Raw genomic sequence first — 12,139 nt, forward strand, 5'->3', positions numbered from 1 at the left:
CTTGCAGAAATGTCAATTTGAATAAGCACCCATGCACATAAATTACTTCACTAGAGCTAAGGAACCAGGTGAGAGGTTACAGCACCTGGTTGCAGCACAGAAATAAGAAAAGACACATTGAAGAGTATAAGAAGGACAATTTCACATTATCGGTGTCACCCCACCTTCAAGCCTGGGCAGCACAGTATGGTGAGCGATACCCTCTTGCATGGAGGAAGGACAGTTAAGATAGCACCCAACTTCACCACAGATCCCAAGCACCAAGCCCACTCCAGTAAACCCCAGCACCAAAATTCAGGCCTGCCACAGGCCAGACCAGCCTCTGTGGCCTCAGTCCCATGTTCAGCCCTGACCAGGTCAGCTCTTGGAGCTTGAGGCTCCACAACGGCCACAGAAGATCTAGACTTCAGGCCTGCTCCAACTCTAGCCTGACCCCCAAGACTAACCTCCACATCAACCCCAGCAGCCCAAGGATTCAAGTTGGTACTCATGGGCTTAGAATCCAGGCCATTCCCTGCAAATCTAGCATGAGGTCAGTCTCCAGAGATCTCAGCTCCATGCTGGGCCATGTGGACTCAGATGCTGGGCTCACTCCAGTGGACTGTGGTGCCAGGACAGCCTAAATAAACTCAGAAACAGGCCTATCCTCATGAACTCAGGTGCCAGGTGATCCCCATGTTAGGCTGGCCTCTGCAGACTCAGGCTTAAGGCTCGTTTCAGTGTCAAATCAGCCCCCAAGGACCCATGCTTCAAACCAGTCCTTGTGCACAGAATACAAACCACCACACTGAACCCAGAATCCAGCCCTGCCCAGCTTAGAACTCCAGCAGAAATCCTGTGCGTAGACCCCAACAGACAGCCACCCACAATCTCTGGTCAATATGACTAGTGGATGGCTTTCTCTGCTTAAGCTAGTATGTAAAGACTGAAATAGATGCCTACTTCAATGCAAGGCCACACTGACCACAAATAATCAGGGAAACAAGAAACCATCAAAGGAAGAAAATAAAGCAGTAGGAGGTGACCCTAAAGAAATGGAGATCTACACTGCATGACAAAGAGTTAAAAATAATTGTCTTAAGAAAGCTCAATGAACTACAAAACAATATAGATATACAGGAAACAAAATCAGGAAAATAATACATGAGCAAAATTAGAAGTTCAACAAAAAAATAGGAACCATAAAAAAGAACCAAACAGAAATTCTGGAGCTGAAGAACACAATGACAGAACTGAAAAATTTTGTAAACAGCTTCAGCAGCAGACTTGATTAAGCAGGAGAAAGAATCAGCAATCTCCGATACGGGTCATTTGAAATTACCCAGTCAGAGTAGTAAAAGGAATGAAAAAGATTGCAGAAAGCAGACAAAACTTACAGGACACCGTCAGGAAAACCAATATGCAATATAAGAGGCCCAGAAGAAGCAGAGAAAAAGAAAGTTGCAGAAAACTTATTTAAAAAATAAGAACATAAACCTCCCCAAATTTGGAGACATAAAAGAAATAAACATCCAGATTTATGAAGCCCAAAATAACTCCAAATAGATTAAATATAAAGAGATCCTCACCATGACAAGGTGAGAATTTTCAAAGCAGCAAGAAAAAAACAATTCTTCACATACAAGGGAAGCTTCATAAGTTTATCAGTGGATTTCTCAGCAGAAATCATGTAGGCCAGGAGAAAGTGGGATGATACATTAAAAGTATTGAAAGTACAAAACCTGGGAACAAAGAATATAATACCAGGCAAAGCTGTCCTTCAGAAAGGAAGGGGAGAAAAAGAATGTCCCAGATTATTAGTCCATTTTCACACTGCTGTAAAGATACTACCTGAGACTGGGTAACTTATAAACAAAAGAGATTTAGCTGACTCATCGTTACCCATGGCTGGGGAGGCCTCAGGAAACTTACAATCATGATGGAAGGCAAAGGGGAAGCAGACACCTTCTTCACAAGGTGGTAGGAGAGAGAGAGTGTGTGTGTGTGTCCAGGGGAAACTGCCACTTTCAAATCTCTCAGTATCATGAGATCACAGCACATGATCTGTGTTAGGTTATGTGCTGTGATAGGTTAGGCTCTGTACTCCCACTCAAATCTTGTCTTGAATTGTAATCCCCACATGTTGAAGAAGGGGCTTGGTGGGAGGTAACTGGATCATGGGAGTGGTTTCCCAATCACCTCCCACCACACACCTCCTTCAATCCAATCACCTCCCACCAGGCTCCTCCTTCAACATGTGGGGATTACAATTCAAGACAAGATTTGGGTGGGAGTACAGAGCCTAACCTATCATTCTGCCTGCCTCTGGCCTCTCCCAAAACTCATGTCCTTTTCACATTTCAAAACCAATCATGCCTTTCCAACAGTCCTTCAAAGTCTTAACTCATTTCACCTTAACCCAAAAGTCCAAGTTCAAAGTCTCATCTGAGACAAGGCAAGTCCCTTCCCTCTATGAGCCTTTAAAATAAAAATAAAAAAAAAGTTACTTCCAAAATACAATGGGGGTACAGAAATTGGGTAAAAGTTCCCATTCCAATTGGGAGAAATTGGCCAAAATAAAGGGATCACAGGCCTCATTCAAGTGCAAAACGTAGCAGGAAAGTCATTAAATTTTAAAGCTCCAAAATAATCTCCTTTGAGTTCCTGTCTCACAACCAGGGCACGCCAATGCAAGGGGTGAGCTGTCAAGGCCTTGGGCAGTTTGGCCTTGTGGCTCTGCAGAGTACAGACCCTACAGCTGCTTTCATGGACTGGCACTGAGTGCCTGCACCTTTTCCGGGCATATGGTGAAAGTGGTCAGTGAATCTGCCATTCTGGGGTCTGGAAGATGGGGGCACTTTTTTCACAGTTCCACTGGGTAGTACCCCAGTGGGGACTCTATGTCTGGGCTCTAACCCCACATTTCACAGGGACACAGCCCCTGTAGCAGACTTCTGCCTGGACAACCAGGTGTTTCCATATATCCTGTGAAATTGACATGGAGGGTCACAAAGCTCAACTCTTGCTTACTGTGTACTTGCAGGCCCAACAGCACGTGGAAGCCACCAAGGCTTGGTACTTGCACCCTTGAAGCAACAGCCTGAGCTACGGCCCCTGTTAGCCACAGCTTTGGAGTGGGAATGGCTGGGGAACAGGGCACCAAGTCCCAAGGCTGCACAGAGCAGTGGGACCGTGGGCTCAGCCTATGAAACCATTTTTTTCTCCTAGGCCTCTGGGCTTGTAATGGGAGGGGCAGCCTTGAAGATCTCTTAAATGCCCTGGAGACATTTTCCCCATTGTTTGGCAATAAACATTCGGCTCCTGGTTACTTAAGTAAATTTCTGTAGCCGGCTTGAATTTCTCCCCAGAAAATGGGTTTTTCTTTTCTACCACATGATCAGGCTACAAATTTTCCAAACTTTTATGCACTGCTTCCCTTTTAAATATAAGTTCCAAGTTCATATCATCTCTTTGTGAATGCATACAACTGTATGCTTTCAGAAAAAGCCAGGTTATAGCTTGAATGCTTTTCTGCTTAGAAATTTCCTCTGCCAGATACCGTAAATCATCTCTCTCAAGTTCAAAGTTCTATAGATCTTTAGGGCAGGGAAAAAATGCTGCCAGTCTCTGCTAAAGCATAGCAAGAATGACCTTTGCTCCAGTTCCCAATTGTTTCTCATCTCCATTTGAGACCACTTCAGCCTGGACTTCATTGTCAATATGACTATCAGCATTTTGGTCAAAACCATTCAACAAGTCTCTAGGAAGTTTCAAACTTTCCCACATTTTCTTTTCTTCTTCTGAGCCCTCCAAACCATTCCAACGTCTGCCTGTTACCCAGTTCCAAGGTTTCTTTCACATTTTCAGGTTGTCTTTATAGCAGTACCTCACTCTGCCAGTACCAATTATCTGTATTGTTCATTTTTACACTGCTAAAAGATATTACCTGAGACTGGGTAATTTATAAACAGAAGAGGTCTAATTGACTCACAGTTCCTCACAGCTGGGGAGACCTCAGAAAACTTACAATTATGGTGGAAGGTGAAAGGAAAGCAGTTACCTTCTTCACAAGGCAGTAGAAGAGAGAGAGAGACCATGTGCACAGGGTTAACTGCCACTTTTAAACCATCAAATTTCATAAGAACATCCTCACTATCATAAGAACATAATGGGGAAAACGTCCCCGTGATCCAATCATCTACCCTCCTTTGGCACATGGGGATTGCAATTCAAGATGAGATTTGGGTGGGGGCAAAGAGCCAAATTATGTCACCAGACAAATAAAAGCTGTGGGACTTCATCACCATTAAATCTACCTTACAAAAAATGCTAAAGGAAATTCTCAAGTTTAAACAAAAGGACACGAACTAACATAAAAGTGTATGAAAGAATAAAACTCCATTAAAGGTACTCTTAGTCAAATTCAGAATACTCTAATACTGTAATTGTGCAATCGTCACTTTTAACTCTAGTATAAAAGTTAAAAACAAGTATTAAAAAATAACTATAACCACAACAATTTGTTAATGAATACACAACATACAGAAGATGTAAACTATGGCACAAATAATGAAATGTGGGAGGAGGAGAAGTTAAAATATAGTATTTTCAGATGCAGTTGAAGTTATCAGCTTAAAATAGATGGCTATAACTATGAAATATTTTATGTTAACCTCATGATAACCACAAAGAAGTCTGTAGTAGATACACAAAACATAAAGGAAAGGAATCAAAGCAAATTGCTCCAAAAAAGTCATTAAATCACAAAGGAAGACAGTGAGACAGAAAGAAGCAACAAAGGAACTACAAAACCATCAGAAAACAATTAACAACATGATAGCAGTAAATCTTTACCTACCAAGAATTACTTTAGATGTAAATGTATTAAATTATCCAATCAAAAGACAGAGTGGATGAGTGAATTAAAAACAAGATCTAATGATATGCTGTCTGTCAGAGACTAACTTAGCTTTAAGGACAGACATAAGCTGGAAGTGAAGGGATGGAAAAAGAGATTCCATTCAAATGATAACCAAAAGAAAGCAGAGTTGGCTATCCTTATAACAGATGAGATAGTGTTTAAGTTAAATGCTGTCACATGAGACAGAGAAGGTCATTACATAACGATAAAAGGGTCAATTCATCAAGAGGATAAAAAATTGTAAATACATATGTACCCAATATCAATGCATCTAAATCTATAAAGCAAATATTAACATAACTAAAGGAGAAATAAATAGCAATGTACTTTCACCAATGAATAGATCACCTAGACAGAAAATCAACAAGGAAACTGTGGATTTCAAAACACTGTAAGTCAACAGACCTAACAGACATGTGCAGAACATCCTTCCAAAAGTAGCAAAATACACATTCTTTTTAAGTGCACACAGAACATTCTCCAGGATAGGTCATATGTTAGGCCATGAAACACATCTTAATAAATTTAAGAAGACTGAAATAAGTATCTTTTCCAAACATAATGGCATAAAAGTAAAACTCAATAACAGAAGGAAAACTGGAAAATTCACAAATATATGAAAATTAATACACTCCTGAACAACCAATTAGTCAAAGAAGAAATCAAAAGGAAAATCAAAAAATATCTTGAGAAAAATAAAAATAGAAACAAAATTTATGGGACTGAAAATTCATGGGATGCAGCAAAAGCAGTTCTAAGAAAGAAGTTGATAGTGATAAACACCTACCTTAAGAAAACAGAAAGATCTGAAATATCCTAACTTTATACCTGAAGCAATAAGAAAGAAAAAATAGTAAGCCCTAAGCCAGAGGAAGAAACAAAATGATAAAGGTCAGAGCAGAGATAAATGAAATAGAGAGTAGAAAAACAACAGAAAAGGTCAACGACACTGTTGTTGTTTTTAAAAAGATAAATCAAGAAATCTTTAGACTAGGAGAAAAAGAAAAAACCCTCAAATAAATACAATTATAAATGAAGAAGGAAACATTACAATGGATACCACAGAAATACAGAAAATCACGAGACTGCTATGAAAAAGAATACATCAACAAATTAGATAACATAGAAGAAACAGATAAATTCCTAGGAACATACAACCTACCAGACTGAATCAGGAAGAAATAGAAAATCTGAACAGGCCAATGATGAGTAAGGAGATTAAATCAGAATAAAAACTGTCAGCTAAGAAAAGCTTAGGATCCAATGTCTCCACTGGTGAAGTCTATAAACATTTGAAGAACTAACACCAATCTTTCTCAAACTTTTAAATAATTGAAAAGGAGGAAACACTTCTAATCTCATTTAATGAGGTCAGCATTACATTGATAGCAGAGCCAAACAAGAACATCACAAGAAAACAAAATTAAAATTATAGATCAATATTCCTGATGAACATAGGTCCAAAAATCCTGAAGAAAATATATGCCAGACTAAATTCAACAACACATTAAAAGGATCATGATCAACTGAGCCTGGGATGCAATGATGGTTCAACATCTGCAACTCAATACATGTGTTATACCACATTAACAAAATGAAGGATAAAAATCGTATGATTATCAGAAGAGGTGCATTTGTACCTACATATGGAATCTAAAAAAGTCAAAGTCATAATAACAGAGAGTAGAATAGTGGTAGCCAGAGTATGGGGAGTGCAGTCTATGGGGTGATTTTGGTCAACGGGTCCAAAGTTTCAATTATAAAGTGTGAATAAGTTGGAGGATCTAACGTACAACATTGTTTCCATCATCCTGAAGCAGCTGTACTGCTAGAATGGTGGAATGGCGTTTTGAAGTCATAATTACAATGACAACTAGGTGACAACGCTTTGCAGGGCTGGGGCAAAATTCTCCAGAAGGCTGTGTATGCTCTGAATCAGCATCCAATATATGGTACTGTTTCTTCCATAGCCAGGATTCACAGGTCCAGGAATCAAGGGGTGGAAGTGAAAGTGGCACCATTCACCATCACCCATAGTGATCCACTAGCAAAACTTTTGCTTCCTGTTCCTAAGACATTACTTTCTGCTTGCCTAAAGGTCTTAGTTCCAGAGGGGAAAATGCTGCCACCAGAAGACACAAGGATTCCACTAAACTGGAAGTTAAGTTTGCCACCTGGCCACTTTGGGCTCCTCTACCTCTAAGTCAACAGGCTAAGAAGGGAGTTGCAGTGTTGGCTGGGGCGATTGACCTGGACTATCAAGATGAAGTTAGTCTATCACTCCACAGTGAAGGTAAGGAAGAGGATGTGAGAAATACAGGAGATCCCTTCAGGCAACTCTTAGTATTACCATGCCCTGTGATTAAGGTCAACGGGAAACTACAGCAGCCCAATCCAGGCGGTACTCCATACAGCCCAGACCCCTGAGGAATGAAGGTTTGGGTCACTCCACCAGGTAAAAAACCACAGCCTGCTGAGATGCTTGCTGAAGGCAAAAGGAATAAAGAACAGATAGTAGAAGGTAGTCATCAGTACCAGCTACGCCCATGAGACCAGTTGCAGAAATGAGGACTGTAATCGTCATATCTCCTCCTTATTTTGTTAAGAATATGTTTGTGCGTATATACACTTGTACTAAGAAAATATCTTCATTTTATTGCCTTTTTCCTTTATCGTGTAACATAAGAGTTATTTGCTTTGTATCAGCATTTCAAAGTTAACTTTATGCAATAGCATTTGAATTGGGGATTGGTGCATTTCTGGTTGTACAGAGGATAACTGTATTACATTAGGTGTAATTATCTTTTAATTATACCTTATTATTGTCTTTATTTGAAGATCATATATGATTTCAGGAGATGCGTATGGGTTCAAATAGACAAGGAATGGGCTCGTGATGGTTAATATTGAGTGTGACTGGATTGAAGGTTGCAAAGCATTGTTCCGGGATGTGTCTGTGAGGGTGTTGCCAAAGGAGATTAATATTTGAGTCGGTGGACTGGGAAAGGCAGACCCCCCTCAGTCTGGGTGGGCAACATCTAATCAGCTGCCAGCAGGGCTAGGATAAAAGCAGGCAGAAGAACGTGGAAGGACTAGACTGGCAAAGTCTTCTGGCCTCCATCTTTCTCCTGTGCTGGATGCTCCCTGCCCTGGAACATTGGACTCCAAGTTCCTCAGCTTTTGGACTCTTGGACTTACACCAGTGGTTTGCCAGGGGCTCTTGGACCTTCGACCACAGACTGAAGGCTGCACTGTCCACTTTCCTACTTTTGAGGTTTAGGGACTTGGACCGGCTTCCTTGCTCCTCAGCCCGCAGACAGACTATTGTGGGATTTCACCTTGTGATCTTGTGAGTCAATACTCCTCAATAAACTCCCCTTTATATGTACATCTATCCTATTAGTTCTTTCTAGAGAACCCTAATACAAACACGGTGACTATAGTTCATGACACTGTATCATATACATGAACTTTGCCAGAGAATAGATTTTATGGGTTCTCAGCACACACACACACACACGCACACACACACACACACACAAGCACAAATGATAACTATGTAAAATAATGGACATGTTAATTAGCTTGATTGTGGTAATCATTTCACAATCTACATATCAAAACACTATGTGGTACACAGTAGATATATACATAATTTTTATTTGTAAATGATACATCAAAAAAGTTAGAAAAATCCTGTACTCAAAAAGACCCTAATTTCATTTTAGGGTCACGCAGTTTATGCACAGGTTTCCATTTCAAAAAATGCTCATAACATTCCCAGTTATTTGGTGGCATGCAGTTGAAATCTCATCTAACTGAACTTTATTAGAGTTGCTTGGAGGCACAGTGAATAACGGATGGGTATGCCTAACTCCTGCTAGAGGGATATTTTAGCAAATGATATCTATGCCTTCCTACACTCTACCAAAGAATCATGTCACACTGAAATCTTAGATTTGGAAGGACTGGGTTGATATTTAGGCCCTATTCCCATTCAATTCAGGAAATGCAATACACCAGGCTTGACAAACCACAGTTCACAGACCAACCACATTTGGCTTTGTACCTGTTTTGTGAATAAAGTTTTACTGAAACACAGTCATTCACTTACTGTCTATGCCTGCTTTCACCTTACAACGGCAGAGTTAAGAAGTTGCTACAGAAGCAGTATGGCCTCCAAACGCAGGAAGATTTACTATCTGACTCTACAGATAAGGTTGGCTGAAACCTTCTGGATCGCACTTCTGACACAGACTTTAAACTTTCCTGTCTAAATACTTCGACTGAGGAGAAACCGGTTTTCCAAGCAGCCTGCTCCAACTCAGGGAGCTCTATTTTAATTTTATTTTTAAGAAAAAACTCCCTGTATACTGAAATATACCTCCTTGCAATTTCTACCCTTCAGTCCTAGATTTACGTACTAGACCCACAGAAAATAATTTATTCTCCTTTTTCTGCTTTTAAAATATTTAAAGACCATAATGACTTGCCCACTAAATCTTTGTTTTCTGTTCCTTGAAATTACAGTATATCATCTTGATCAGTAAATTAGAGCTTTGGGGAGTTTATTCTTAAGTAAATATTTTATGTATATTACTGGAATGCAAAACTGTATTTATTAGAAATGTAGGATAATGTTGCCAATAAATTATTTTCTAGCGAGAATGAAGTAAAATGAGTATTTTAAATATGCATGTTGTGCTGTCTTGTAGATTTAGGATATCAAATGGTGCAGCAGCAGGCAAACAAAACTCTCTACTTTGTGCAGTATGAAAGAATTCAAATTTTAGATTTCATCTGCTACCAGGCTCAGCAGAAAAGAAGACAAGAGGGACAAAAGTGCCCTGCCTTCAAATCACAGCAGGAACCCTCAGGGTTTGTTTCCCTAAAAGGTGAGATTACAGACTTTTAACCTATTTAAATGTGCTTCCGTGTTTAGTTTGAAGTTTTCTCACAGTGAAACACGTTACATTCTAGTAATACAATAAAACTAAAAAACCAGCTGGGCATGGTGGCTCACGCCTGTAATCCCAGCACTTTGGGAGGCTGAGGCAGGTGGATAACCTGAGGTTGGGAGTTCAAGACCAGCTTGACCAACACGGAGAAACCCCTTCTCTACTAAAAATACAAAATTAGCTGGGCATGGTGGCGTGCACCTGAAATCCCAGCTACTCAGGAGGCTGAGACAGGAGAAGCGCTTGAACTTGGGAAGCGGAGGTTGTGGTGAGCCAGGATCATGCCATTGCATTCCAGCGTGGGCGACAAGAGTGAAACTCTGTCTAAAAAAATTAAAAAAAAAAAAAAAAATACTTAAAAACCTCTGTAGATCCAGGTGAACCAAATCAGAATTAAATTGAAAAGAGGTGTGGTAGGTAGAGTTCTAAAATGTTCTCCCAAATCTCCCACTCAAATCCTGGGGACGGTGAACAAAATGAGGTATCACATCTGCCCATGATTATGTTACATGAGAAACGCAATTCTGCAGATGGGGTTGAGATTACTAAACAGTTGACTTTGTACTAATCAAAATGGAGACGATCAGGGTGGGCTGAATCCCATCCTAGGAGCCCATTAGCAGCAGAGTTCTCCTCTGCTGTCAGCAGGAGGAGAAGTCAGAGAGATTCAGAGCATGAGAGGGACTGGCAGCAGGGAAGTGCTCCAGTGCTGGCTTTGAGATGGGCCATGGGGACAAAAGCCAAAAAGAACATGGCGACTTCACTTCCACAATCCCAAAGCACTGAATATTCCAACAAATTGCACGTGCTTCAAAGAGTACTTTTCTCCAGAGCCTCCGCTGAGACACTTTCCAGGATGAGGCCTCTCCACCTCCCCTTGTCCTAGATCCCCACATGACTCACTTCAATCAGACCACTGCTCAAACATCATCTTTTCCGGATGCCATCCTCCAGCAAGCATCTCATCTGAAAGGGACCTTCCATCTCTTCCACCTCCTGTCTCCTTACTATTCTTTGTCTTTCTGCATAGTGCTTCTCATTCCCAGCCATTCTGTTATCTCCTTGACCATTTTTCTGTTGTTTATCTGATTCCTTCTGTCGTTTTTCTGATTCCCTCTGTCTATAACACCTTGCTGGTAGGACTGGGGCTTGTTTGCTGTCTTTCCCTAGTTCCCTAAGTAGTACTTGGCAGATGTTTATGAATGAAAGAGCAAAATGATAAATAAGCACAAGAATAAGGAATGAAATATTTTTTAAAAACAAGAGATTGAGAACACGAAGTTTCCTTTACCCACAGTTGTAGACCATCTCATTCTCACGTGAGTCGCAATCACACATGTAAACTATTAACTGCTGGTTTTAGATGACACTGAAAATGATTGTTGGATGAATTCTGATTGGTCCTTGTTCTGCTGGATGCCCTTTGGTGGGAGCAGATGTCCTCTTCAGGTTCCGTCCAATTGTATCATATGACACACTGCAGTCTTTGCCTTTCCAAAACAGCATTGCTTTTGGAAACAACCACCCCGCACTGGCAACAACATCAAGCATTACTGATGGTAGTCACAATTAAGGCACGGACAGCCGAATAGACTGAAGCACAATCCCACTCCTAGGAAGATGTGGCAATATGATAAAATGAGTTGTGCCTGAGTGATTTAAATGTCTTAATTTAGCCTGGGAAACATGGCAAACCCCATCTCTACAAAAAAACCACAAAAATTAGCCAGGCGTGGTGGTGTGCACCTGTAGTTCTAGCTACTCAGGAGACTGAGGTGGGAGCATCCCTTGAGCCCAGGAGGTGGAGGTTGCTGTGAGCCATAATAGCACCACTGCACTCCAGCCTGGGTGACAGAGTGAGACCCTGTCTCAAAAATAAAATAAATGTCTTAATTTACGGTATTTCCATAAGCATAAAACTTAAAACTTGGGCTTCATTTGAGCAAGCAAGGAGGCAAAGCTTAAAGGTAGAATATGGAAAGAAAAAGAAAGGAAAGAAGGAAAGAAAGAAAAAAGAAAAAAGGTTACTCTCCTTCCTAGGAGTGCCCAATAGACACTTCTGTGTCTACATTTTTTTTTTTTTTGCTATTCAGCTAAAACACATATTTTAAAACTATATATGGCAGTTTCAGTTTACTAAAAGTAAACTGAAAACATCTAAAACATAAGACAGGCATGTCTAAATAATGTGATAATTTTTCTTCCTGATAAGATCTATACTGTTTGCATGAGCCTTATTGAAGGAAAAACGTTATTACAAGTTTTTATATAGGAATCTGCG

The sequence above is a fragment of the Aotus nancymaae genome, unplaced genomic scaffold (genome assembly GCF_030222135.1).
Source record: "Aotus nancymaae isolate 86718 unplaced genomic scaffold, 86718_ANA_hifiasm-v0.15.2.pri h1tg000006l, whole genome shotgun sequence".
NCBI classification, from domain to species: Eukaryota; Metazoa; Chordata; class Mammalia; order Primates; family Aotidae; genus Aotus; species Aotus nancymaae.